Genomic DNA, 26,529 nt, shown 5'->3' on the forward strand with positions numbered 1-26,529 from the left:
AACCCCCTCCTTAAGTTATGAACCTTGGAAAAGAAGCAACTTCTATATTATATTCCAGGAAAGAGAAAATAATTAGTCAAAGAAAAAGATGGAATTGAGTAACTCTGTGGTGGAAAAAGACAATTGTGACTGCTTTGATCATGAACAGTTATGTCTACCAGGATTCTTTTTTGTTTTTCTCACATTTATTTTCTAGCACCTATTCTTGATGTCTAAGAAAATGAAAAATTGTCAGCATTAATATTATAAAAGTTTGAACTTCAGAATGACCTCTTATCATTATGAGAAGGTCAGTTTTTGTTAGCTTTATATATTTAGAATTTTATGTGACATGTTGAAAAGCTATGAAAGTTATATTCAATTAATAAATATCAGAAATAGATGGGAATGGCTTAGTTCACAGAAGCTGATCTGTAAAGGCTTTTGTGAATCAAGAGCAGAACATCTAGTTACAATACAGCACTTCAGGGTTTCACACTCACTGTGATGAGGCATATAACATCTGGTTTATATCACATATAGAAAGAGAAGGAGTAATCACTTAAAACAGCCTTAATGGTTAGCCACTTCTGTTGTCGTATATAATTATCCAAACAAAGCAATAAAGAAAAATTCTCCTCCCTTCTCAAGGAAGGAAATTATCTTGTGTCTGACGTTTATCGGGGAATAAGTATTTGAAGTATCTTTTGAGCTTTTGCATCCCAAAGTAGAAAATAATGAATGCTAGCTCTATGATAGCAAAGGGGAAGAGGGAGAAACTGACCTGTCCAGGATAACCAAAGCTGTTCAAGATAAGACTGACTGATCCCTGAGACCTGGAAGGGAAGCTGCAGTATATATATACATTCCCTTTAGGGCTAAGCACTCAACAGTCCTGTAGTCTCTGAACTTCAGCCAGTTTCAGGTCACTGGGTTAATCACAATCTATTGTAATTAGAAGTTTCTCAGATAAGCGATGAGAGACACATCGATCTATGGCTATAAGGATGAATCATTGGAAGTCAGTCTAATACTGTTCATTTATCAAAGGGGGTGGAAAGAGCATAAAAGCCAGGGGTGGTGGATGACTACAAATGAACGTTATCTTTGGTACACAACAGGGCTTTAACAACAATAAACAAACAATAACAACAACAATTTTTTTAAAAAGGAAAGGAGAATTCTCTCTTATAGAGAGAAAGCATTCCTATTCTGATCAGATTCTCTTGCTTTTAAACCCTGAAGGGTGGGCCACCTGCCTTCATGATACAGGTCTTCAGCCTCAAAGTCATTAGTTCTTGACCTTCTTAGCTTCAGGCATATATTCAACCATGCCATTGGTGTCCCTATTTCTTCAGCCTTTGGAGGGTCACCAGACTCCTCATATTGTCAAACCATGTGATGTTTATATAAAGTCTACATAATGATATTTACATTTTTGGTTGAACAGAAAAAAGCTCAGAACTGAATCCTGCAGCAGAAAATTTATCTGATTGTAGAATATACCACATGTAAGAGAAGTCACTAATTCTAAAAATATTAAAACATGAACAAAGTTATTCTTAAAACTCATATCACAAAGTTATGACAATAAATATTTGCTTTTTCCAATGGCTGATAAATTATCTGTACCATTAATTTTTCCCAGACAATAAAAGGGTTTTGTAATTCCTATCTGAAAATTTAAGAAGTATGTTAGTATCTAAATAGTTTGATTCATTCTTTTATTGTAACCAAATATATTTTCTTTTTAATGTGTATTCTAGTTTCCTATTCTTGGCTGTGATAAGACTCTCTGACACAAGGCAGCTTAGGATAGGAAAGGATTTATTTGGTTTATACTCCCAGGTGACAGCCCATCACTAAGGGCATACAGGGAAGAAACTCAAGCAGGAATTTGAAGCAGAAACCATAGAACAATGATGCTTATTGGGTTTCTTTCAGGCTAATGATTAAACACAGATGTAGGATGTCCTTTATTATGCTTCAAATGTGTGCTGTTTTTATTGGTTAATGAATAAAGCTGTTCTGACCTAGAATATAGCTAGAAGGGAAATCTAAACAGAAATAGAGAGAGAAAGAAGGTGGAGTCAGGGATACACCATGTAGCCACCAGAGGAGTAATATGCCAGAGCATTACCAGTAAGCTATGGCCACATGGCATACACAAATTTACAGAAATGGATTGATTTAAAAGTGAGAGCTAGTTAATAATATGTATATTTTCACTAGGATGCTTCTTATGTGATAAAATGACAAAGCATTAAGACCTAGTATCTCCACTAATAATGATGTTTTAAAAATGCCTGCTCATATTCTGAAACTACAACCATAAGATCATTTTCACTTACTTAACTAATTCCCTTATAATTTTCCTGGACCCTAAGTTCTGCCAAATGCAGCATGATTTTTTCCAAAAATGCAGTGGATCCTGAAGTATTTTTTACGACATTCATTTTAAATGAGTCACCATCTTATTTACTATAACTTATGAATGGCTTTCCAAATATTTCTAGTAAGAATTTCATTTCTGCTACACTCATATTACTGTGCACTCCAATCTTCTAGCACCCCTAACCAATGCTTGATACTTTTAAACATTCCCTGGTTATTTCCATGTAGCTCCATCCCTGACGGTACTGGCTATCTGTCTGATCACAATTCTGCTTAGCATGCTTGGAGTGTCATCCTTTCTATGGGTACATCCCTCCCAAGGATCCATTCTATGCTAATCATGTGGTTTGATGGCTCACATCATTACCCTTCCCTGGAAATCTCTCTCATTCAAACAGGAAACCCCTGCACAAATTGTAGCCTACATATGGCTGACAAGGCTTACAGTGATGACTCTGTGGTTGGAGAAAGAGTGTGTTGACACCTCTCTGGGGAATCAGAGAAGACAGCACTCACATTTTATTTTAGTTAATTTTTCATCTTACTCATTTGACCAATTCTACTTAGCTCAATCCATCTTAGTGGGTTTTCTTCAAATAAATCCCATGAAAATGATCTCTCAGTGACAGGTTTGATCTCTGTATTTCCAGCCTTGCACACATATTATCCATCAATTCCTTACCATGATGCAGGTCATCTGACCCTTGCAAGCTGAGTGTTCCAGACTCCAATGCCTTCTGCATTAAATGGAGCTGGACATGGGAATTCTTACTGGCATGTATAGGGTGAAATGGTTCCTCTGCTTCCTGTCATCTTGGGAGGTGCATCCCTCCTACAGTAGCTGTGTCACCTCTTGTGGTGAACCACATCTCCTGGTTCTTTCACTACCTCACATTGTTCTCCCATGCTGTCTGCTACAGGGCTGTTTCGTTATGCGTTTCAAGCCAGTGAGATATTTCTAAAACTAAGAGGTGAGAAGCCACTGAGTCTGAACGGCTTGGCAACTATTGGAGTTCACAATCAAACCTAGAGAACAGCAACTCCCACCGATTACTTGCAGGCATGGCAACCTTCTACCCCCATCCTTGGTTTCTTAATCGTCTATCACATGTGTGATTTATCATCAATGGCATATTTATCCCATTTTTTTCTGTCTCTAATTCTCCAGAGCAAAATGGGTTTGTAAGAGTCAGAGGAAGGAAGTATCCATCTCCATGAGTTTTTGTATTGATATTTTCTACAATTAAACCTTTAAAGTTCAATCAGAAAGCCTTTACTCTCTCAAATGGGAATATTCTCATTTTCTCTCATAAGACTCATTAATCAAATTGCCAAACAGTACAAAGCAAGTAAAGCAGAAAGCTACTCCTCTGAAAATCAAGAAATGATTTGGGTATCCCAAAAGAGTGAAGGATATCTAGGTGCTACATTTGAATATTCACAGGGATACTGGATTATAGATCAGTTAGAGTCTATAAGGGATATGAGGAGGTCCAATCACCAAATAAAGGAGGCTTCTTGAGTTGAAGTGGAGAGAGTGCTTGCTGTGCAGGTATGAGGATACCTGGCCTTGAATGTAGCCTTGACATTGGTATATGTGGGCAAGCAAAGTTGTAAGTAAATGTGAACACATCGAGATAAATAAACAAGTGAGTACAATTTAAAAACAGCTCTTATTCCACTTTGAGTTAGAGAAAATGAATATCTTTGTGCCCCAGTTGGGTTAATCTTCTCTGCTCATTCTTCTCTTCATGTAGCAAAGAAAGTGTCATCACAGAGCACATCAACATTCTGGGATGGGTCTTTGCAGAGTCCCTAAATTTTTATGATTACTTCAAAGGAAATGGATTTACAACATCAAAGGTTCTAAATATCTCAAGTCATGAAAAAAGCAACTTCTTATCAACATGTGAAAATGTGACACCTTTGAACACATTTCTTTAAATAATATCTTTGGTTCCCTGCAGAATATGAATCAGCATAACAACAAAGGTTTTATCAGCACCAGGGAGACAAACAAGATCTGTTTTTTTACCAAAAAACAGGAAGTCTGCTGTTCCTCCAGCAGCATCAGGTAAACAGGCCGGCTTCCCGGCCTGTGTTCCAGTGCCTGCAGATCGCCTGGGAACTGCACAGAGCTCCCAATCCCGGGGGGAGCCAAGCACCCCAGACTCCAGATCTTCTCTCCCACCAACGAGACCAGGAAACAAGAGGAGGCTGGGAGTCCAGGGAAGCAGCTGTTCCTGCAGCAGCATCAGGTAAACAGGCCGGCTTCCTGGCCTGTGTTCCAGTGCCTGCAGATCGCCTGGGAACTGCACAGAGCTCCCAATCCCAGTGGGAGCCAAGCACCCCAGACTCCAGATCTTCTCTCCCACCAACGAGACCAGGAAACAAGAGGAGGCTGGGAGTCCAGGGAAGCAGCTGTTCCTCCAGCAGCATCAGGTAAACAGGCCGGCTTCCCGGCCTGTGTTCCAGTGCCTGCAGATCGCCTGGGAAATGCACAGAGCTCCCAATCCCGGCGGGAGCCAAGCACCCCAGAATCCAGATATTCTCTCCCACCAATGAGACCAGGAAACCAGAGGAGGCAGGGAGACCAGGGGAGTAGCTGTTCTGGATCAGGTACAACAGGACCCAGCATAGGGTCCAGGGGACCAGGTAGGAGGCTAAGCGCCCCAGATTCCTGTTCTTCTTCTCCACCCACGGGACCAGCATTTGGACGAGGAATAGAAGAACCACCAGATTATTGAACTTGCTAGCACCCACCAAAAGGGAACTCTGGTCCCCAGACCAGTAAGGGGCTCTTTCTGCACCCACTAGAAGAAGAGATGAGAAAGAGACAATACAAAAACACAGTCAGCAACAGAAAAACAAATATGACACCGTCAGATTCTAGAGACTCAACACCAGCAATACCCCAACATTCCAATGCGAACGAAGCAGAAGAGAATGACCTTAAAAGCATTTTCATGAAAATGATAGAGGCCCTAAAAGATGATATAGGAAAATCCCTCAAAGAAATGGAAGAAAAAACAAACCAAAAAATGCAAGAAATGGAAGAAAAAACAAACCAAAAAATGCAAGAATTGGAAGAAAAAACAAAGCAAAAATGCAAGAATAGGAAGAAGAAATGAAGCAAAAAATGCAAGAAATGGAAGAAAAAACAAAGCAAAAATGCAAGAATTGGAAGAAGAAACATACCAAAAAAGGCAGAAAATGGAAGAAGAAACAAAGCAAAAAATGCAAGAAATAGTAGAAAAAACAAAACAAAAATTGAAAAAAATGGAAGAAGAAACAAACCAAAAAAGGCAGGAAATGGAAGAAGAAACAAAGCACAAAATGCGAGAAATGGAACAAAAAGCAAACCAAAAAATGCAAGAAATGTAAGAAAGAACAAACCAAAAAATTCATAAAAGGCAACAAACGGACGAAAAGATAAACAGAAAATTGCAAGAAGCAATGCAAACACTGGAAGGGTTGAAAACTGAAATAGAGACATTAAAAAAAAACACAATCTGAAGAAAGGCATAAGATAGAAAAGCTGGACAAACAGTCAGGCACTACCAATACAAGCATTACCAACAGAATAGAAGAGATGGAAGAGAGAATCTCAAGTGTTGAAGATATGCTAGGAGAAATGGATTTATCAACCAAAGAAAACCTTAAATCCAACAAATCCTTAACACAAAACATCCAGGAAATATGGGACACCATGAATAGACTAAACCTAAGAATAATAGGTATAGAAGAAGGAGAAGAAATCCACCTCAAAGGGGCAGAAGGCATATTCAACAAAATCATAGAAGACAACTTTCCCAACCTTAAGAAAGACATGCCAATGAAGGTACAAGAAGCCTACAGAACACCAAATAGATTGGACCACAAAAAAATCCCCTTGCCACATAATAATCAAGACCCCAAACATACAGAATAAAGAAAGAATATTAAGAGCAGCTAAGGAAAAAGGTCAAGTAACATATAAAGGCAGACCTATCAGAATTACACCTGATTTCTCCATGGAAACTCTGAAAGCTAGAAGGTCCTGGATAGATATTCTACCTACACTAAGAGACCATGGATGCCAGCCCAGACTACTATACCCGGCAAAGCTCTCAATCACTATAGACAGAGAAAACAAGATATTCCATGACAAAACTAGATTCAAGCAATATGTGTCCACTAATCCAGCCCTACAGAAAATTTTGGAAGGAAAACTCCAACCCAAGGAAGCTAACTACAACCAGAAAAACATAAGCATTAGAGAATCCCTCTCTACTAACAGCCAAAAGAACAAAGGGGTGTAATTCCACACAAAATTCCACCAACAACAACCATCGCAAATTGAAGAAGGATGAGTAATCAATGGTCATTAATATCCCTCAATATTAATGGCCTTAACTCACCCATAAAAAGACACAGACTAGCAGAATGGATTCGAAGACAGAACCCTTCCTTCTGCTGCATGCAAGAAACACACCTCACCCTCAAAGACAGACATTACCTGAGAGTTAAAGGTTGGGAAAAATTTTTTCAATCAAATAGACCCAAGAAACAAGCAGGGGTAGCAATCCTAATATCTAGGATTTAAAATATAATATAATATATTATATTTTAGGAATAAAATATAATACAAACTAGACTTTAAAATATAATCAATCAAAAGAGATGAAGGAGGTCATTACATACTCATCACAGGTGAAACCCACCAAGACGAAGTGTCTATCCTGAACATCTATGCCCCAAATACAAAGGCATTCACATTCGTTAAAGAAACATTATTAGAACTTAAATCTCATCTAAAGCCCCACACAGTTATAGTGGGAGATTTCAACACACCACTCTCACCACTAGACAGGAATACCAGACAGAAACTCAACAAAGAAGCAAAGGGTCTAATAGAAGTAATGACCCAACTGGGATTAACAGATATCTCTAGAACATTTCATCCACATAAAAAAGAATATACCTTCTTCTCACCACCACATGGAACCTTCTCAAAAATCGACCACATATTTGGCAACGTATCAAACCTCAGCAGCTACAAAAAAAATTGGAATAACTCCATGCATCTTATCAGACCACCATGCTTTAAAATTAGAATTCAACAACAACACAAATTGCAGAAAACCTACAAACTCATGGAAATTGAATAATGCTCAACTACACCATCCCTGGGTCAAAGAGGAAATAAAAAAAGAAATTAAAGACTTCCTCGAATTCAATGAGAATGAAGACACAACATATGCAAACCTATGGGACACTTTGAAAGCAGTGCTATGGGGGAAGTTCATAGCACTAAGTGCTCACATGAAGAAACAGGAGAACAGTTATACCAGAGAATTAACATCACAGCTGAAAGCTCTAGAACACAAAGAACTAAACTCCCCCAGGAGGAGTAGACGCCAGGAAAAATCAAATTGAGGGCTGAAATCAATAAAATAGAAACCAGGAAAACAATACAAAGAATCAATGCAACGAAGAGTTGGTTCTTTGAGAAAATCAACAAGATAGACAAACCTTTATCCAAACTTACCAAACAGCATAGAGTGAACACGCAAATTAACAAAATCAGAAATGAAAAGGGGGACATAACAACAGACTCTGAGGAAATCCAGAGAATCATTAGGTCATACTTTGAAAACCTGTACTCCACAAAATTCGAAAATTTAAAGGAAATGGATGACTTCCTGGACAGCTGTCATTTGCCAAAACTAAATCAAGAACAGATAAGCAATTTAAATAGACCTATAACCCCTATGGAAATAGAAGCTGTCATCAAAGTCTCCCAACCAAAAAAAGTCCAGGTCCAGATGGCCTCAGTGCAGAATTCTACGAGAAATTCAAAGAACAGCTTATACCAATTCTTCTCAAAGTGTTCCATACAATAGAAGCAGAAGGGTCTTTGCCAAACTCTTTCTATGAGGCTTCAATAACCTTGATCCCCAAGCCACACAAAGATACAACTAAGAAAGAGAACTTCAGACCAATATCCCTCATGAACATTGATGCAAAAATACTCAATAAAATACTGGCAAATCGGATCCAAGAACACATCAAAACAAACATTCACCACGATCAAGTAGGTTTCATCCCAGGGATGCAGTGATGGTTCAACATATGAAAATCCATCAACGTAATCCACCATATAAACAAGCTGAAATACAAAAATCACATGAGCATCTCACTAGATGCTGAAAAAGCCTTTGACAAAATCCAACACCCCTTCATGATAAAGGTCTTGGAGAGATCTGGGATAACAGGGACATACTTAAACATAATAAAAGCTATATACAGTAAACCAATAGCCAACATCAAACTAAATGGACAGAAACTCAACGCAATTCCTCTAAAATCAGGAACAAAACAAGGCTGTCCACTCTCTCCATACCTTTTCAACATGGTACTTGAAGTTCTAGCTATTGCCATATGACAACAAAGGAGGATCAAGGGGATACAAATTGGGAAGGAAGAGGTCAAACTTTCACTGTTTGCAGACGATATGATAGTTTTCATCAATGACCCAAAGAACTCTACCAGGGAACAAGTACAGATGATTAACACCTTCAGCAAAGTGGCAGGCTACAAGATCAACTCAAGAAAATCAGTAGCCCTACTATATACAGATGATAAAAGGGCTGAAAGAGAAATCAGAGAAACATCACCCTTTACAATTGCCACAAACAACATAAAATATCTTGGGGTAACGCTAGCCAAACAAGTGAAAGACCTATATCGTAAGAACTTTGAATCTTTAAAGAAAGAAATTAAAGAAGCCCTTAGAAAATGGAAAGATTTCCCATGTTCTTGGATAGGTAGGATCAATGTAGTAAAAATGGCAATCCTGCCAAAAGCAATCTACAGATTCAATGCAATCCCCATTAAAATCCCAGCACAATTCTTCACAGACCTTGAAAGAACAATAATCAATTTTGTATGGAAAAACAAAAGACCCAGGATAGCCAAAACAACCCTGTTCAACAAGGCAACGTCTGGAGGCATCACCATCACTGACCTCAAGCTCTATTACAGAGCTATAGTCCTGAAAACAGCTTGGTATTGGCACAAAAATAGACAGGTAGACCAATGGAATCGAATTGAAAACCCGAGTATTAACCCACACACGTACGAACATCTGATCTTTGACAAAGAAGCTAAAAATATACAATGGAATAAAGAAAGCATCTTCAACAAATGGTGCTGGCATAATTGGAGACTGTCATGTAGAAGAATGCAGATCGATCCATGTTTATCGCCATGCACAAAACTTAAGTCCAAATGGATCAAAGATCTCAACATAAATCCAGCCACACTGAAACTCTTAGAAGAGAAAGTGGGTGGTACCCTTGAACAAATTGGTACAGGAGACAGCTTCCTGAACATAACACCAGTAGCACAGACAGTGAGATCAACAATTAATAAATGGGACCTACTGAAACTGAGAAGCTTCTTTAAGGCAAAGTACACAGTCAGCAAGACAAAAAGGCAACCCACAGAATGGGAAAAAATATTCACTAATCTCACATCTGACAGAGGGTTGATCTCCAAAATTTACAAAGAACTCAAGAAGCAAGTCTCCAAAACACCAAAGGACCCTATTAAAAAGTGGGCTGCAGAACTAAATAGAGAGTTTTCAATAGAGGAGTCTAAAATGGCTGAGAGGCACTTGAGAATGTGCTCAACATCCTTAGCCATCTGTGAAATGCAAATCAAAACATCTCTGAGATACCATCTCACTCCTGTCAGAACGGCTAAAATAAAAAACGCCAATGACAATTTATGCTGGAGAGGATGTGGTGAAAGGGGGACACTCCTCCATTGCTGGTGGGAGTGCCAACTTGTTCTGCCACTTTGGAAATCAGTATGGAGATTCCTCAGAAAAATGGGAATAAACCTACCACAAGACCTAGCAACTCCACTCTTAGGCATATATCCAAAAGATGCCTATTCATACAACAAAGATATCTGTTCCACTATTTTCATAGCAGCTTTATTTGTAATAGCCAGAACTTGGAATCAACCTAGATGTCCCTCACCCGAAGAGTGGATAGAGAAAATGTGGTACATCTACACAATGGAGTACTATTCAGCAGAAAAAAATAATGGAATCATGAGATTCGCAGGCAAATGGATGACACTAGAAGAAACCATCCTGAGTGAGGTAACCCAGTCACAAAAAGAGAAACATGGCATGTACTCTCTCATATATGGATTTTAGACATAGATCTGGGGAGGGCCAGCCTACAATCCTATGGCCAGAAAGTCTGGGAAACAGAAACTTCATTTAGTGGCTGATCAAAGAAGAGGCAGACTCCCTTGGTTAAGTACTGAGCTGAACTCAAGAAAGCCAGTAACAGAGAGGGAGGACTGATGATCAAAGGGATTAAGACTGGGCTGGTTTAACCCAGAAACAGCTGACCAGACAAAGGTTAACTCTTGAATCCCAGGCATCAGCCTGGGAATCCAGCATGGGACTGATCAAGACCCCCTGAATGTGGGTGTCAGTGAGGAGGCCTAGGTAATCTATTGAGCCTTGGGCAGCAGATCAGTACCCATCCCAAGTATACACAAGGACTTTGGACTCCCATAGAACAATGTGAGGTGCACTCTCACCCTGAACTCTTGGGGAAGGGTCTAGGCCCTGCCTTATATGAAATGACAGACTATGGACACCCCCATGGAGGGCCTCACCCTCCCTGGGGGACTGAGGGGACAATGGGGGGGGTTGGGGGGGCACGGGAGGAGGGGAGGGAATGGGAGAGGGACCTGGAACTGACTTGTGAAGCAACCTTGTTTCTTATCTAAATTTAAACTGGAAAATAAAATATAAAAAAAACAGGAAGTCTTCCCAGTATTGCAGCATGCAGAAATGAACTGAATCCTCCCTACACCTGGGTCTTTTTAATATAATGCTTCATAATACATGGTTTCTCTAAAAACTGAAGGATGTCTGTAGGATCATATGTAAACCTATCACACAAAGAGAGTGTGTCTGTGTTTTTTGTGTGTGTGCATGTGTATACATAAAGGAAATATGTAGATTACATAGATTATGCATATAATTATATATATATATATGTGTGTGTGTGTGAGAGAGAGAGAGAGACAGACAGAGACAGAGAGACAGAGATGTGTGTGTGTGTGTACTTAAATGAAAGAATTCTAAATGGAATCATACAATAATAAGGGATAGATGAAGCCCCAACTGGACATCTGACACCCCAAACAATTCAGGCTATTGGTTATAGAGAAACTGCCAGCCAACCTACCCAAGCTACAGTCACCCTGCTCAGGTACACAGGCCAGCCTGCATGAGCATGCTCAGCAGGCACTTCCTCCCTGATCCAAGCCTGCATCTATATCCAGAGACTACTGACAGAGAGACACCTGACTAGAGACACCAATGAGGAAAGGACAATGCAGCAGAATCAGCAGCCTGAGCCAAAACTTCCTTAATAAGTGAGTCTGCAGCATGCTCTGCTGCTCACTGACTCCCAGTGCTTGTCATTCATTGGTGCTGCATCCTCTCACCCCCTCCCACAAGGGATGTCTGAGCAGGGTCAACAAAAAAATTGGTTCCTCTCTACAAACTGAAGAAAAGACTCTATTGCTGAAGACAACACCTATTTATCTCATTGAATATAGAGATTTTGAGCTGCTGCCTCAGGAGAGCCTTCACCACTAATGAATGACTTGGTACTGGAAGGTACTACTTATGCTAAACACCTACCCAGCTACAGACCCCTTAATCTACACAGGTTGGGAAAGGATCTGGGAGATGAGGGAAGGGAAATCATAACCAGAATACACTATATGAAAGCATTAATTTTCAATTAAAAAAGATGTCTTTGTCTTCGAAATTATCGTAAGTGATGGTTAATCTTGACTGCTACCTTGATGGCATTTAGATAGAATAGAATACACACCTCTGGTCATGTATGTTGGGGTGACTCTGAGGAACAGAGATTTATCCTGAATGTGGTTGCCATCATCCTATTGTCTGGAGGTGCAGACTAAATTAAAAGAAAGTAAGTAGAAGACAAGCATTCATCTTTCTCTGGTTTCTGATCATGAATGTAAGAGTGACCAGTTGTCTCACTCTCTTAATATTATACTCCCTCACTATTGATGGTGTAGGCCATATAATCATGAGACAAAATAAGACCCTTCCCCTAAACTTGCCTTTTGTCAGATGTTTTTATCAAATACTATGGAGAAAGGTACTTAGCGATTTTTTTTATTTTCCAATTCAGTTTATGTATTGATATTCAACAAAAAAATGAAAAATTTTCAGGTTAAGCTGTCAAAGTCGTAAGAGTCTCTTTTGGAGGTTTTATTTGGCAAGAAAATGGGGGGACCCTTTTCCATTAAGTATTTGCTTCTATTGTGATGCCAACAGATAAGCCATATCTTGGCATGCAAAATCTACTGTGTTAACTGTAGTTTTATTGACTAATTGAGCCCTTTACAGTGTGAAGATCGGAAGAATAGATAGGGAGAGTGTTCCGATTACTTATTTGTCAACTTTTATACAATCTAGGGTAAATTGGAATGAGGAATCCTCAATTGAAAAAAAATGCCCCACCAGACTGGCTAGTGAGCAAGTCTTTTGGGCATTCTCTTGATTCATTTTTAGTGTGTGAGGATTATCCCACTGTGGGTGATGTCACTGTTGTCCAGGTGGTACTGAGTTCTACAAGAAAGCAGACTGAGGAAATAATAGAGGTCAAGCCATTAAGCATCATGTCTCCAATGATTCCGCTTTAGTTCTTGCACTGATTTCCTCAGTGATGGCTTCTTTGCTTGCTGGTTTGCTTTTGGTCATGGTATTTTATAACAACAATGGAAATCCTAACTAAGATAGTGGAGACAGACACTAGAAGGGTGTGGCTGGCTGGGGAAGACAACTTAATTGTTAAGATTATTGTGTTGCTAAATCATTAAGACCTGAACTGAGATTCTAGCATCTGTATCTGGAAGCTTATGAATTCCTGTAACTCTGACTTCAAGGGATCCATCTCCCTCTTGTGGACACATCAGTCACCTACACACATACAGGTGTAAATATATATGTCATGCACGCACACACACACACACACACACACACAAATGGAATAAATATTCTTAAAGGGTATGCTATTGTAGAATGATTTTGGAGCATGGAATCTTGGCAGTAATGGTATTTAATTTTCAAAGGTCTCTTAAAGGTGGCCAGTCTCCTTTCCTACATGACTGTGATAAATATGCCTATCAAGCCAACCTAATAAGAAAGGCTATGAGAATCAACACACATTGCTATTAGTAGCTAAGGACAAAAGTGTGGGCTAGTTCAAGAAAAATAAACGAAAACATCTGTAAATGTCAAAGAGTTCCACCTGTGTGAGTTATGAGGCTGCAGGATAATGTGGGAGTGTATTTGTCAAACTTGGTTGAGTTAATGTACAACAGAGGTGGTTATAGTTCTCCAGGCTTTCAAACAATGCAAATAATTTTATGTCTCTAGCTTATTCACTGATTCATTATGAATATTGAATCTTCTGGTGTGCTATATTATTGTTTTCTAGAGACTATGTAACAAAGAAAATAAAGTTTATTACTAGTCTGATCTGCGTTGACTCACACCTGAGTATGTGTGGTGTGTGAGGGCGTCTTATTTTCTCAATTACAGATGACCTGAGGACCACTGTGCTCTGTCTTCCCTTCTGATTTCTCAGTCTTCAAATGCTCTTGGCATCTCATATTTTTTGGACCTTCATATGGAGTATTCTTTGATGGAATTCTTCTTCCATTTCATTGTCTGTATTTCCTGTGTCTAAAACCTCACCCCAGTTTAGGGTTTTCTTCTTACTAAAATTAATCTTGGTTGTTAACATAAGATACCTGGAAAGAGGGCACCTTGATTGCAAAATTGCCTCCATCAAATTGCTCTGTGGGTGTGTCTGTGAGGTGTGTTCTTAAATACTAAAGAATGAAATAGGCACCAGAGAGTTGAATCTTGAAGTGATAAACCTGACTATGTTATTTTATGTGTGTGCATGGGAGCAGAGGATGAAGATTGTGGGAGCATTTGAAATTTTGGAAGTGCCCTGAATTCACCTTGCTCTTGTGGGAACTTAGATAGTAGTGCTGATAGTAGTGACCCAGATTGTGAAATTTCAATGGGAAGTTTGAGAATCCCTCAAGAAAATTAAGAAATTGCGATTTCTGTTCAGCTAGAACTAAAGAATGATCTGTGATTAACAAAAGACAACAATGACTGACGTAAAATCTTCTTCAAATTTTCCATTTGGATCAACACACAGAAGCTTTGTTCCAGAGATACCCAAGGATACATCTAAAGTTGGAGTAAAATTGAGTAATACATAAAAATTACCCTCATGCATGAAGGTGTCATGGAGAACAGCTGAGTCTTGGCACTGTGTGTCTTAGTATGAGTCTCCCTGCAGAGAAACCAGGAGAGGCAGTGGTGAGGGAGCAGCTTCTGTTACAATGAAGGCTAAAATTTGTCTTAGTTGCCCAGACTACAGGATTAAAACAAAGGTGTGGTGTGAAACTGCCCTGAGCCCAACAACCAAGCTGCATTTGTTATGAGTTGCAATGCCAGATTAGCAGGACTGTCTAAGCCCTATGGGGCCCAAAATATCATTACATTTCCATATGTCAGGTTCTGTACCACAGAATTTTAGAGCTATAATGCTTAACTTCAGTTTTATTTAAGTATGATTATTATTATATTTTTGCTGTTCCCTTTGTAATAAAGTTTATAACTTCTTTTCAATTTTTTGAGGAGCCCATGACTTTAAGAAACTTTGGTCTCTTAAAGAGAACTTGGACTTTTAAATTTAAAAGACTCTGAATTTTAAAACTTGAGCTGTGTTTCATGCTCTGACACTAATATTAATTAGTGTCTGAGATCTGGGGGACAGAGCAAAGAAATTGTATGATTTAACAAAGATATGTTTACATGTCAAATGGACAAGGGATGGACTAGTGACCAATAATCTTCATTATGTATCAATTCCATATATATACATATATATATATATATATACATATATATATATATATAAAGAAAGGATAGCAATTGAAAATTTGTTTCCATTGTTTTGGCCTCTGCACATGTCTTTGAGGCATTTTCTTAATTGATATAGGAAGACCCAGCCCGGAATATGCAATGCTGTCTCTGGGGAGGTATGTTTGGGCTGTGTAAGAAAAGTAGGTGAACAGCTGGAAAGAGCAAGACAGAGGTAGCTTACTGTTTCAGTTCTTCCCTCCCCTCTGAGTTCCTATCTTGGCTTCTCTTGATGTGGACTTTAAAGTATAAAGTGAACAAAAGTCCTTTCTTCTCCAAGTTGCTTTTGGTCATGGTGTTAATCACAGCAACAGAAAGTGAGCCAAGCCACTTCCCCTAATGCTATGCATTAAATGTTGACATAGATTGATTCTGTTATGAGTTATTGTGTACCCCCTGCTTTTACTACTACAAAACCTATTATCATTATAATTGCTAGGTAAATAATGGGTTGTGCTATGTAGTGGAAATTAAGTTTTTTTTAACTATACAGCTTGCCCCTGCTAAGCCATAAATACATTGTATTTCCAACCTTAGCACAGTGCTTGGTGTATAAGAGATGTCGGATGTACGATTGAATAGAGAAATAAAGGAATGACTACCTAAATGGTTTTTTATGTAGCCTTTATTGTTCAAGGTTTTGTTCCAGGAGAGAGACCAGACTGATCTACCAGGGTTAGTCCCAGGACAGCCTCCAAAGCCAGAGAAAAACCCTGTCTTGAACACCCCCAAATGTTTGGTTGACATTCCAAGTTCTATGCCCTTATATCTTGCTGTCTAGAAAGGTGGGTCGTGTAGCCATTCTTTGGCTATGATTTATTCTGTAAAGAAATTGGTGCTGAAAAGGGTAATTAGCCCTAAAATCAATAACAACATGAACTAAAGAGGTTAAAATATAGCTCATTGTAAGGAGTGTCTATTTCCGAGTGTTGCATGGTACAGAAACAGAAATGAGAAATGTGGGAGGCTGTTCATGAATGGAGTGGACCTAGATTGATGTATTAACCTGTTAAAAACAGATACAAAAATTGATTTTTGTTTTATATTTTTTTTCTCCTGTTTCTTCCCATCATTGTTTCCAGTTTCTTTCATTTTGTTTTTGTTTCTTTGGGGAAGCCAGGTTTACTACTTATCCTAAGGAGTGTCTTCAGTTGTCAAAACTAGACAGGAGAATTGTTATACAAGTAATTTATTGAGGGAGTGATTTGAAAAGAACTTCCAGTGCTAAAATGAAACATAGAACCCAGAGATATCTGCTCAGTTGAAGACCAAAGTTCAGTTGAATCTGTGGTGACCACCCCATGACAATGCAGTGCCCACCTGGATGAAAAGCTAATCTTTTATGGTGAGTCATTAATATATAGAAAGAAGGTCAATTTCCAGTCCTTGCAAGCCAGATACCTTTTCTTAGAACCTTAGTCATCAGTCACCAGAACTGACCCCACCTGTTATGCAAGTACACCAGTGGGATGGAGAACAAAACAGGGCACCAAACACCATGTGGCACCTCTCCACCTCAGAAAGAAATGTTTTAGATATTGTTAGTATTCAGGCATCAGTACTGGCCTGTCTTTGGGGTTCTGACAGGATACACCCTCAGCTGCAGCCACTAAGAGCACCACCTGTGAATAGTCACTATGTTCCTTTTGTAAAGGGCCCTACCCCCTCCCATCCTTCTCTCTTTTTCTCTACCTCTCTCTGTTCTACTCTCTCTTTCTCCCCTCTCCTTGTCTCTCCCCTACTCTTTCCTCTTTCCTGTCTCCTGCTGCTCTTGTCTCCAGAGGCCAGTCCCCCTCTCCCCTTTCCCATTTTTTGATTCCCTCCCCTAATGGAAAAAAAAAACCTCTGCTTGAACGTGTGTCACATGGCATCTTTCTCTTGCTTGCTTTTCTTAAATTACAACAGATACATGTCATTTATTCACAAAAATGATTTAAAAATTTGTGATAGCAATATAATGCCTGAGCACAGTTCCTCCTTTTGACTGTCATATATTATGCATGATAGTGTGGAGGAAAAGAATGAAGAGTCTAACTAATTTAATGTTCCTTGAAAAATGTACACTTTTGTCACCTGAAAATCCATGAAAATAGTTCTATAAAAAACACCTTTATGGGCTTTTTTCTCATACTACCAAAGAAGAATTTTGGGAAAATTTTCAATTTATATCAAATGAGATTATAGTTTGACATTTCGAAAATGGAATATATTATTAAGTCTAGGACTTTCTCATTCTATTTTAGAATTGTGGTTATTGGGGATTTTCTTTTAGAAAATAGCTGTTTTCAGAACTGTAATTCTCATATTTTGTCTTCATGGATGTATGAATGTGCATTATTTTTAAACTAAGCTTAGTAGGAGGTACATGAATTTAGCTCTCCTAGGAATTTTGCAATATCGAGAAAGCAGGGATCTAGTTGGATCCTCAGGTTACAACTCTCAATTCGATATTACTGACCAACAGTTTATTTTTCTTCAGCATTTGGTAGAAACTAACCCTTCTAAAATCTATCTCCTTCTATTGGGAGGAGACAAAGATGAAAAAAACAATCCTCCAGGTTCCTTAATAGCCTGTGGTTTTGCTAATTTGGTAAATCCATACACACTGTATTTATCCAAGCAAGTAATAGATTACCTTATCAGTATTTATTAAATAATTCTTTTATTCCTTATTTGAAAAATGCACATTTATAATTTTCCCAGTGGCTTGAGCTTTTATTATTCATCAATTAATCTGTCCATTCATTAAAAAGCTATTCCTCAAGTACCTTTATATGTATGCCTCTCAGAGACTACTTTAGCTGTCAGTAACTACAGTAGTACCACAGTGTTTTAGTTATTTTATAACACAGTTTTTGGGAAAAACCAATTCCCCTTAGTGGTACTTCATTTACAATATTTTACTGACTAATCATCTACTTACTACAAATGAAGTGTCATTTGTCAGTCTCCAAAAACTCCAAGTTTCAGTAAACTTGGTAGTTCCCTGGAAAACTCAGGAAATTCTGAATTCTCGGTTTTGGAACGGAGAAGTTATGAACAGGGGCTTTAGGATAGAAGTTTACGTGAGGCTTACATTAGGAAGATGCTCATTGGATCTTAGAGCCTTTTCCAACATTTTCCAAATTGCATATTTTGTAGCTACCAAATTCTGGTACAAGTTTGCAACCATTTGTGAGCTTCAGTGTAAAGCAAGACAAGTTCATTTGTATTCTCTTCAGTATAACTGAACACCAGTAGGTAAATATATATTTAATGACACCTCTGCTTGGAAGGATATTCATTTACATTCTGCTGGTTAGGAATATATTATAAAGGCAGCTGGAATATATTTTAAGTATTTCATTTTTATCAAACAAAACAGTAGACCAGTAGACTATTGAAATCAATCTCATTTTCTTCCTTGCATGAGACTGACATTATGCTTCCCAACCAGTTTAACTAAAACTATCATACACAATGTTTAACCAATGCATTTGATAAGGCTTATGTCCTCTCTCTATTTTCTTTCTTTCATTTTAAACTACATATTATTCAAATGCATTTTTTCTTTGAGAGTATTATAAATATTTACAATGTATTTTGAGTAAATCCAACTTTTCACTCCACATTTCCTACTCCTTCCTGTCCACCCTGTTATCCTCCTCCCAACTTCATGTTCTCATACATACATACATACATACATACATACATACATACATGCTGCATTCCATTGACTCTAATCAGTACTTCCCATGTGCACATGGGTAGAAGCTTCCAAAGACAAATGACAGTCTCCTAGGGGTGCATGCCTGAAAAAAGCTGACTCCCTCTCTCAACAGCCATCAACTGCTGATAGCTGCTTGTTGGGGCCTAGGCCCCACAGTGTCTCTGAGTTGTTTGTCAGCTGATAGCCACAGTGCATCCTGTTTTCTAGTCCTGGCTTATTGCCCCCGCATTGCCCCACTGACATCAACATCTAGCACAAGGAAAGCATGCTCTCTTCCACCTGGGGTTGTTCCACTGTGCTATAAGCCTGTATATAGACGACTGCTCCCTCCTACAAGAGAGAGACCTCTTAGAATTTGCAATGAAGACTCTCTCTCTCTCTCTCTCTCTCTCTCTCTCTCCTGGCAATAAAGGCAGCACATGCTTCTCTGACAAACAGTTGGATGTCTTGTCTTTCTTTTCTTGATACCTTGGACTTGCTTGTGGCACGGGCACCGCAGCTGCTCACCTAGGTTTTAAGTCTCAAGAAATCCACCTTGTCCTTGCTGGTATGTGAAATTTCTAATCTTGTGTAGCCTGCCACAATGCTATGAGCCCATAGTTACAACAAACCTCTCATTTCTAGAAAACATTATTTTATAGCATTCTTTCCTATCCTCTGGCTCTCAAAAACTTCCCATACCAACTCCTCTGAGGTTCTTAGGGAGGGGATATAATATATTTAGGGCTGAGAATGCCAAGATCACTTGTTTTCTGAACTTTGACTAGTATGGGTTACTTAAAAGGGAACAATTAACTTAGTGAGGAGGAAACTCACAGAGGGCTAGAAAATCTTCAGCAGCTGCGCATCTGATAGTGGATTGATATCTAGAATACACAAAGAACTCAATACACCAATAATCAAGAAAACAAATGATCCCACAACAATAAATAAATCTTATTTTCTTAATCTTTTGCTCCTGGGGATAGGAAAGCTATACCACAAAAATATTAAATCACCATGCATGACCTATAATCTGTGGCTTGTGAGAGAAAATAATATCCCATAATATTCACCAATATCTCTCCTGCTGAGGTTTTATAAACCAAAGGGTTCAGTCTCCTTTATTAATACTGCTTCCAAATGTCTATCTTTGATGTTAGGTACTGTGGCTTCAATTGCAAATAAAGCACATTTAAAGGCATAAGGCTGGGATATAAATATGGCCTCCTAGAAACCAACTGTCATGTGGCAGATGTTTGGGGGGGTCACTAGGTAGTGTTCATCAAGAATGCAGATTTGGGGTGTCAGCAAGGCAGAAGTTATCAGAGAGGCTGTTTCTCAGTGTGGCAACAACAGAAGCTTCTGCCAAGATTCAGCAGTGAAAACAAAGATGCTGGAACAGCCATTGAGTGTGCAAAAGTGGGGAAGGGGGAGCTTTGTTTTTCTGAAGAAGCCGCTGGTTGCATGCAGCCCCTGCAGAAAGCTCAGATCCTGAGATCAACCCTGATGTGTGACTGAGAATTTTGCCTAGTGAGGGACTAAGCTGAGAGAAGCCAACAGTAGATATTTACAGAGGTTAAACATAGGACTTGAAGGCAGATTGACAGGTAGACAACCATGACGGTGTATAAGAATTCATTTTTTAAATTATTTCTTATATTTTTATTTTTAATTTTTATATTACATCACACCCCCCTAGTCCTTTCCTACCCTCTAAATTCCCTACGAACTTGAGTTCCCAGCTCCCAGTATTCCCCAGTTGCCCTTAGGGCTTTGTTTAAGTTTGGGTCCCTCTGAGCTTTTTCCCTTACCCTTAGCATGATCATTAGTGTTACTTTTTTTTTTCCCCTGACACAGGGTTTCCCTGTGTAGCCCTGACTGTCCTGTAACTCACTCTGTAGATCAAACTGGCCTTAAACTTAGAGATCTACACATACATATTGCTTGCATGAATATGTGTCTACACACCAGAAGAGAGCACTAGATCCCACAAGACTATAGTTGTAGACAGTTGCAAGCTGCAAGTTGCCAAGTATGTACCTGGAATTGAACTCAGGACCTCTAGAAGAGCATTCAGTACTCTTAACCACTAAGCCATCTCTCCAGGCTCCAAGTGTTAAGTTTAGGGTCTGGTTTAGGCAACCAGACTTGGTGGGTACAACCTCTCTGATATCTCCAGATATAGAATCCCCCTTTTTTCATTTAAAGAAGTAATCCCCAGCTAAGACTACTAGAAATAATGGAGAGGGTGCCAGAACTGGCTGTAATCAGATTGGTGATTATCCTAATTGTCATCAGAGAGTCTTTATCCAGGAACTGATGGGAACAGATGCCGAGATTCACAGCCAAGCACTGAGCTGAACTCAGGGACTCCTCCTGAAGAAAGGGAAGAAGGACTGTATGATCTAGGAGGGGTCAAGGTAATGATTGAGGAACTCACGAAGATTGCTGAACTGAGCTCCTTGGAGGTCATGGACTCCAGACCAACAGTTAGGGAGCATGCATGGACCTAACTAGAACCTCTGCATGTGTGTGACATTTAGTTAGGTAGCTTGGTCTGTTTGTAAGGCTCTTAGCAGTGAGATAAGGACCTGTCCCTGATACTTCTCTGGCTTTTGGGAACCTGTTCCCAGCCTTGATGTAAAGAGTGGAGTTTAGTCTTGCCTCAACTTGATGTGTCAGTCTTTGTTCAAGCCATGGAGGCCTGCCCTTTTCTGAATTGGGACAGAGGAAGGACGGATGGGGAGCAGGATAGATGGAAGTGAGGGGAGGAAATGAGAGGAGAGGAGGGAGGTCAAACAGGTCAGTATGAAAAATAAATGAAAAATGTTAATTAAAAAAGAAGTGAACAAAGGGAGGAAAGAATTACACTATTATTCTGAAAAATAAATGTGTACTCGCTACTCTTTTGTTGGATTTCTGTTCCAATACTGCTGCTAGCTGTATACACGATTACACAATGTTTTCTTCCAATGTCCTCAATATCCAATCAGAGTCAAAATTTTGAAGGCTTTTAAAATGACAATTAAATATGTTTACACAGTTAGAATACATGAATTGAATCTTGAACTATCTGTAGTCAACTAAAACCATTAGGAAATTCATCATAAACTTGAAAATATTGAAATTTGAAAATAATTAGCATATTTAATTGGATAAAATAAAGTCTATTGTATATTATATTTAATAGTTAATAAAATTCACCAGCTGAGATAATACTGACAATGCAAACTAGAGAGAACTGGCCAAGGGATATGACCCAGTTGGTATGTGATTACTTAGCCTGAAGGAAGCCCTGGATTTGATCTCCAATATTGTATAAACTGGGTGGGGTGACACAGACCTATACTCCAGACTGTTGAGGACAGGAAGGACGACCAGAAATGCATGGTCCATCTTTGAGTCCATCTTAAAATAATAAGATCCTGTCTCAAAGAAAAAATGTAAAATGATGATGACAAGAAAGAGGGAAATGTTGCAGAATATTTATTTATAAATATACTATATTCATATACTATAAAGACATGTCTCTGCCTAAGCCTCCTTCTGAATGGCTTAATAAAAAACTTAATGGTTAATAGTGAGGCAGGAGAATATATGTAAGACTTCTGAGCAGAGAGAGAACTCCAGAAAAAGAAGGGCAGATTGTGCCTGCAAGAAATGGAGAAGAAGCAGGAGGAGCAGTATGAAAGAGAGGTAACAAGCCACGTGGCAGAATGTGGATTTTAAAATATGTGTTAATTTCAGTTGTAAGAGCTAGTTAGGAACAAGTTAAGCTAAGGCCAAGCATTCATAATTAATATTACTCTGTGTCATTATTTGGGAGCTGACTAGTGAGACAAAGAAAGACTTGCTGTACAATGACAAGGAAAAAAAGAAAGAGGAAAACACTGTTTTATATTGTCATATTACCATATTTCATAGCTTGATAAATACAATGATTGTGTAGTATAAGGGATTGTTTATAATAATCCAAACAAGATGTGAAAGTAAGCAGAACAGTATATTAAGTAAACTAGAAACTAATAGATGTCATTTTCCAGGAGTCCTATCTATCTTTCTGAATTTGAAGCTTCTGACATCTGTGCTGTGCTCTGTTGAACACAGCTTAGGTCCAACAGCATCTACTTTCCTCTTCCTGGCTTGGCTTCCTGCTTACATCCCCACCCCCTAGGAGGATTATTCACATCAAGTCTCATCGAAGACTGAACCATTGCCCACTGTGAAAGACCCAGAAAAAAAACGTGTGTTGATTTGCAGAGATGTATTTTATTTCTAACTTGAGTTTTCTCTTTTGTCATTGACTTAGTTTTAAAAGAAAATAAAAATTTCAAGTGAAGCAGATGTGGAGAATTTTACAGGTTCCGATATCTGAAAATTTACTTTACCTTTGCTTTTATTGTTATAAACTGGCTTATGAAGTGATAGGTTTGAGTTTTTTTATAAACACTTTTTATTTAAAAAATAATCTTTTCTCATTGTATATACCAATCCCAGTTCCCACTCCCTCCCCTTCCTCTTCCTACCCCTTCCTCCCCACTTCCACTCCTCAGAGAGGGTAAGACTTCCCATGGGTAGTCAACTAACTTTGGCACCTCACTTTGAGGCAGGACCAAGGGCCTCTTCCCTGTGTCTAGGCTGTGGGACCACTGGCAGTGGGACCAGGATTTATTCCCTAGTACTTGACCTGGATTTTTTGAGCCAATTGTCTTTGGATGTTTCAGGTTTTGTATGCTTGTTTAATGCTTTCCCCACCAGCCCAAGCACTGTTCCAACCTCCAGCTTGTTCCCTTCTAGTGACCTCTATTCCTCACCCTAGTAACCTCTATTCTTCCTTCATGTCACATGTATTCTATTACCCAATTTTCTTGTCATTCACTGTTCCTTTAAGACTTCTCCCCCTCTCACAGTCTCCTTTCCAGTTTGGTGCCCAATACCCCCAAACAGATACATACATATATTAACACAAAAACCCAGGCTCTGCAAATGAGAGAAAATGAGGTCTGTGGCCTACCAGTGTCTCCCACCCTCTGGATGCATCCCATTTTCTACTGCCAAGGTAGTTAATGTTCAAGGTGCTGGGTGCCTCCCAAGATCATTTAGAATTAAAGATTATTAAAGAAACAGCCACAGCACTGACCATAGGAGGACCTCTGTCTGTCTGTCTGTCTGTCTGTCTGTCTGTCTGTCTCTCTCTCTCTCTCTCTCTCTCTCTCTCTCTCCTTTCAAATGAATCTAAATATCTAAATATAAATCACTCTGTTTGATAGATATGGCTGCTGATGTGAAACAGTCTCTGCTATAGGTTCATAGTTCTCAGATCTACATCATGGTGGAGAAATAATACCAAAAGTTGATCTACCACTGACTTCAGGTTAAGGCTGTTAATTTCCAGAGGTATTCTCAGTTGATGAGGCCCCTAAAGATGATGGCGTCTTTCTTTGTACACTTACCTGCCTGAGCAGAGCTCTGTCATCAACCTGCATTTTTGTTTCTCATTTTGTATTCAACCTTCATAGACTCCATAACTGTTTCTGTCTCATACCCTGGCTCTCTGTTGGTTAGATCTGAGATGTCATGCACCCAGGATGGCATCAGTATGTGGCAGAGGCCTTTGAACTCTTGATCCTCCTGCACACACATCTGGAGTCCTGGAATTTCAGCCATGATATGCCACATGCTACAAATAGTTGTTTTCAACAAGAGTTTCTCTCGTGATGGTGCCTAGCCATCTGAGGTGAGAAGAGTGATACCATGAAAAGCCTTCCCACTGTTATCACATATCATTGGAGGAGTCATTGGTTCAGAATGATCTATAAGATGAATGGAGGCCTGTGAGAACTGGGGCTTGTCATGTGAGTAGGACTGATCATCTCATTTGATCAGTGCCACCTGGAATTACCTGCCTCTCTCCATCCTCCTATACATGAAGGGGAACTGTGCTGCTGGATTTGTGTTTGGCTTGCCCAGTTTCTTTGTGCTGTCACTGGCCCTATTTCCCAACACTTTGTGTATTTGCAATGATCTTCCTTTCTTTGGAAGAGCTCACAATGCCTTCTCCTGACTCTTTCCCTTCACTGTAACCACAGAGGCAGTTTCTAATCCTTCATTTTACTCAGATGTCTCAGAAAACGACTTATTTCCTATATGTTTTTCAGTTGGATTAGGGCAAGTTGGAAACTCTTTCCCAATAGATACACTGGGATAATGAGACAAATAATTTTGCCTCCCAGTTTAACTGGCACCTCGAGCTGGGTTCAGAAATAGTAACTTAAAAAAACATTTAAAAGAATCATTTCATAGTTTACTCATGAGAAGAAGCACATTTTGTTTCACTTGAGTTCTGAAAAAATACTCCCACATCATCACTGAGAATATTTCAAAGGTCACGGCTGAAGTGAGTGTCTATGCTGTTCTGCTTGTGTGTCACACTAAGCTCTCCCCACACTCCCTAAACTATGTCACAACATTACCTTCCCCAGAGCACAAGTCACCCTCTCAATGCCAGAGGACATCTCAGACATCATTTCTTTGCATTTTTTCAAATATCAAGCAAAAATAAATACTGACTGTTAGCTTGTGTATATGAGCTGTCAGTCTAATCTTCCTGCTGAGTGGCTATTAATCCCATTTAAAATATATCACAGATTGTTTTGGTAATATCGATTCTAATATAATGACTTCAGTATGACACAGAATAAGCTAATACTCGATGCTAGATATTAAGCCTCACCATAAAGAAGTAATGAACTTATTTCTATCACCCTCAATGCAGAGAAACAATGCCAAAGGCAAAAGGTAATAAATAGCATGTTTGAATGTATATTAATATAGTTCAAAGAATCCAGAAGTAAAAGAAGCAGACATGATAAATGAAAATGTGCACAGACTTAACTGCAAAGAATGTAAATGTGTTAATTTTCTGATTCTAGAGAAGGGTCAGATGTTATTGGCGCTACTGAATCTTTAGTCCCGTCACAGTCTTGTTACCTTTCTTTGTGCTGACTGGTGACTCAGCCCATTAACCAATAGATCAATCTATTGAATGGACCTGATATTTCTTTGTTATTGTTTTCAAAGGGTCCATAATTGAAATGCTATGCATGTGAAAGATTATGGCAGGCTCTGTGTTGTCTTTACATTTTAACACAGTAAAGAAATCATTCATACATTTATCCCATAAAATCAAGTAAATGGAACCAAAAGCTGCATTACAAGACCTATTTCTTCTACCAGACAATTTTGTTGTTAGTAATATCTCCAAACACTATCTTCATAAATAATATACATAATAAAATGTTTTATATACCCAATTTAATACCCTAAAGTAATTCATATACAAGAATTAAAAGTATATGCCCAAATGCCATTTATCCGGTACCATCTATGTTCAACACCA

This window comes from Mesocricetus auratus, unplaced genomic scaffold (genome assembly GCF_017639785.1).
Source record: "Mesocricetus auratus isolate SY011 unplaced genomic scaffold, BCM_Maur_2.0 Super-Scaffold_100676, whole genome shotgun sequence".
NCBI classification, from domain to species: domain Eukaryota; kingdom Metazoa; phylum Chordata; class Mammalia; order Rodentia; family Cricetidae; genus Mesocricetus; species Mesocricetus auratus.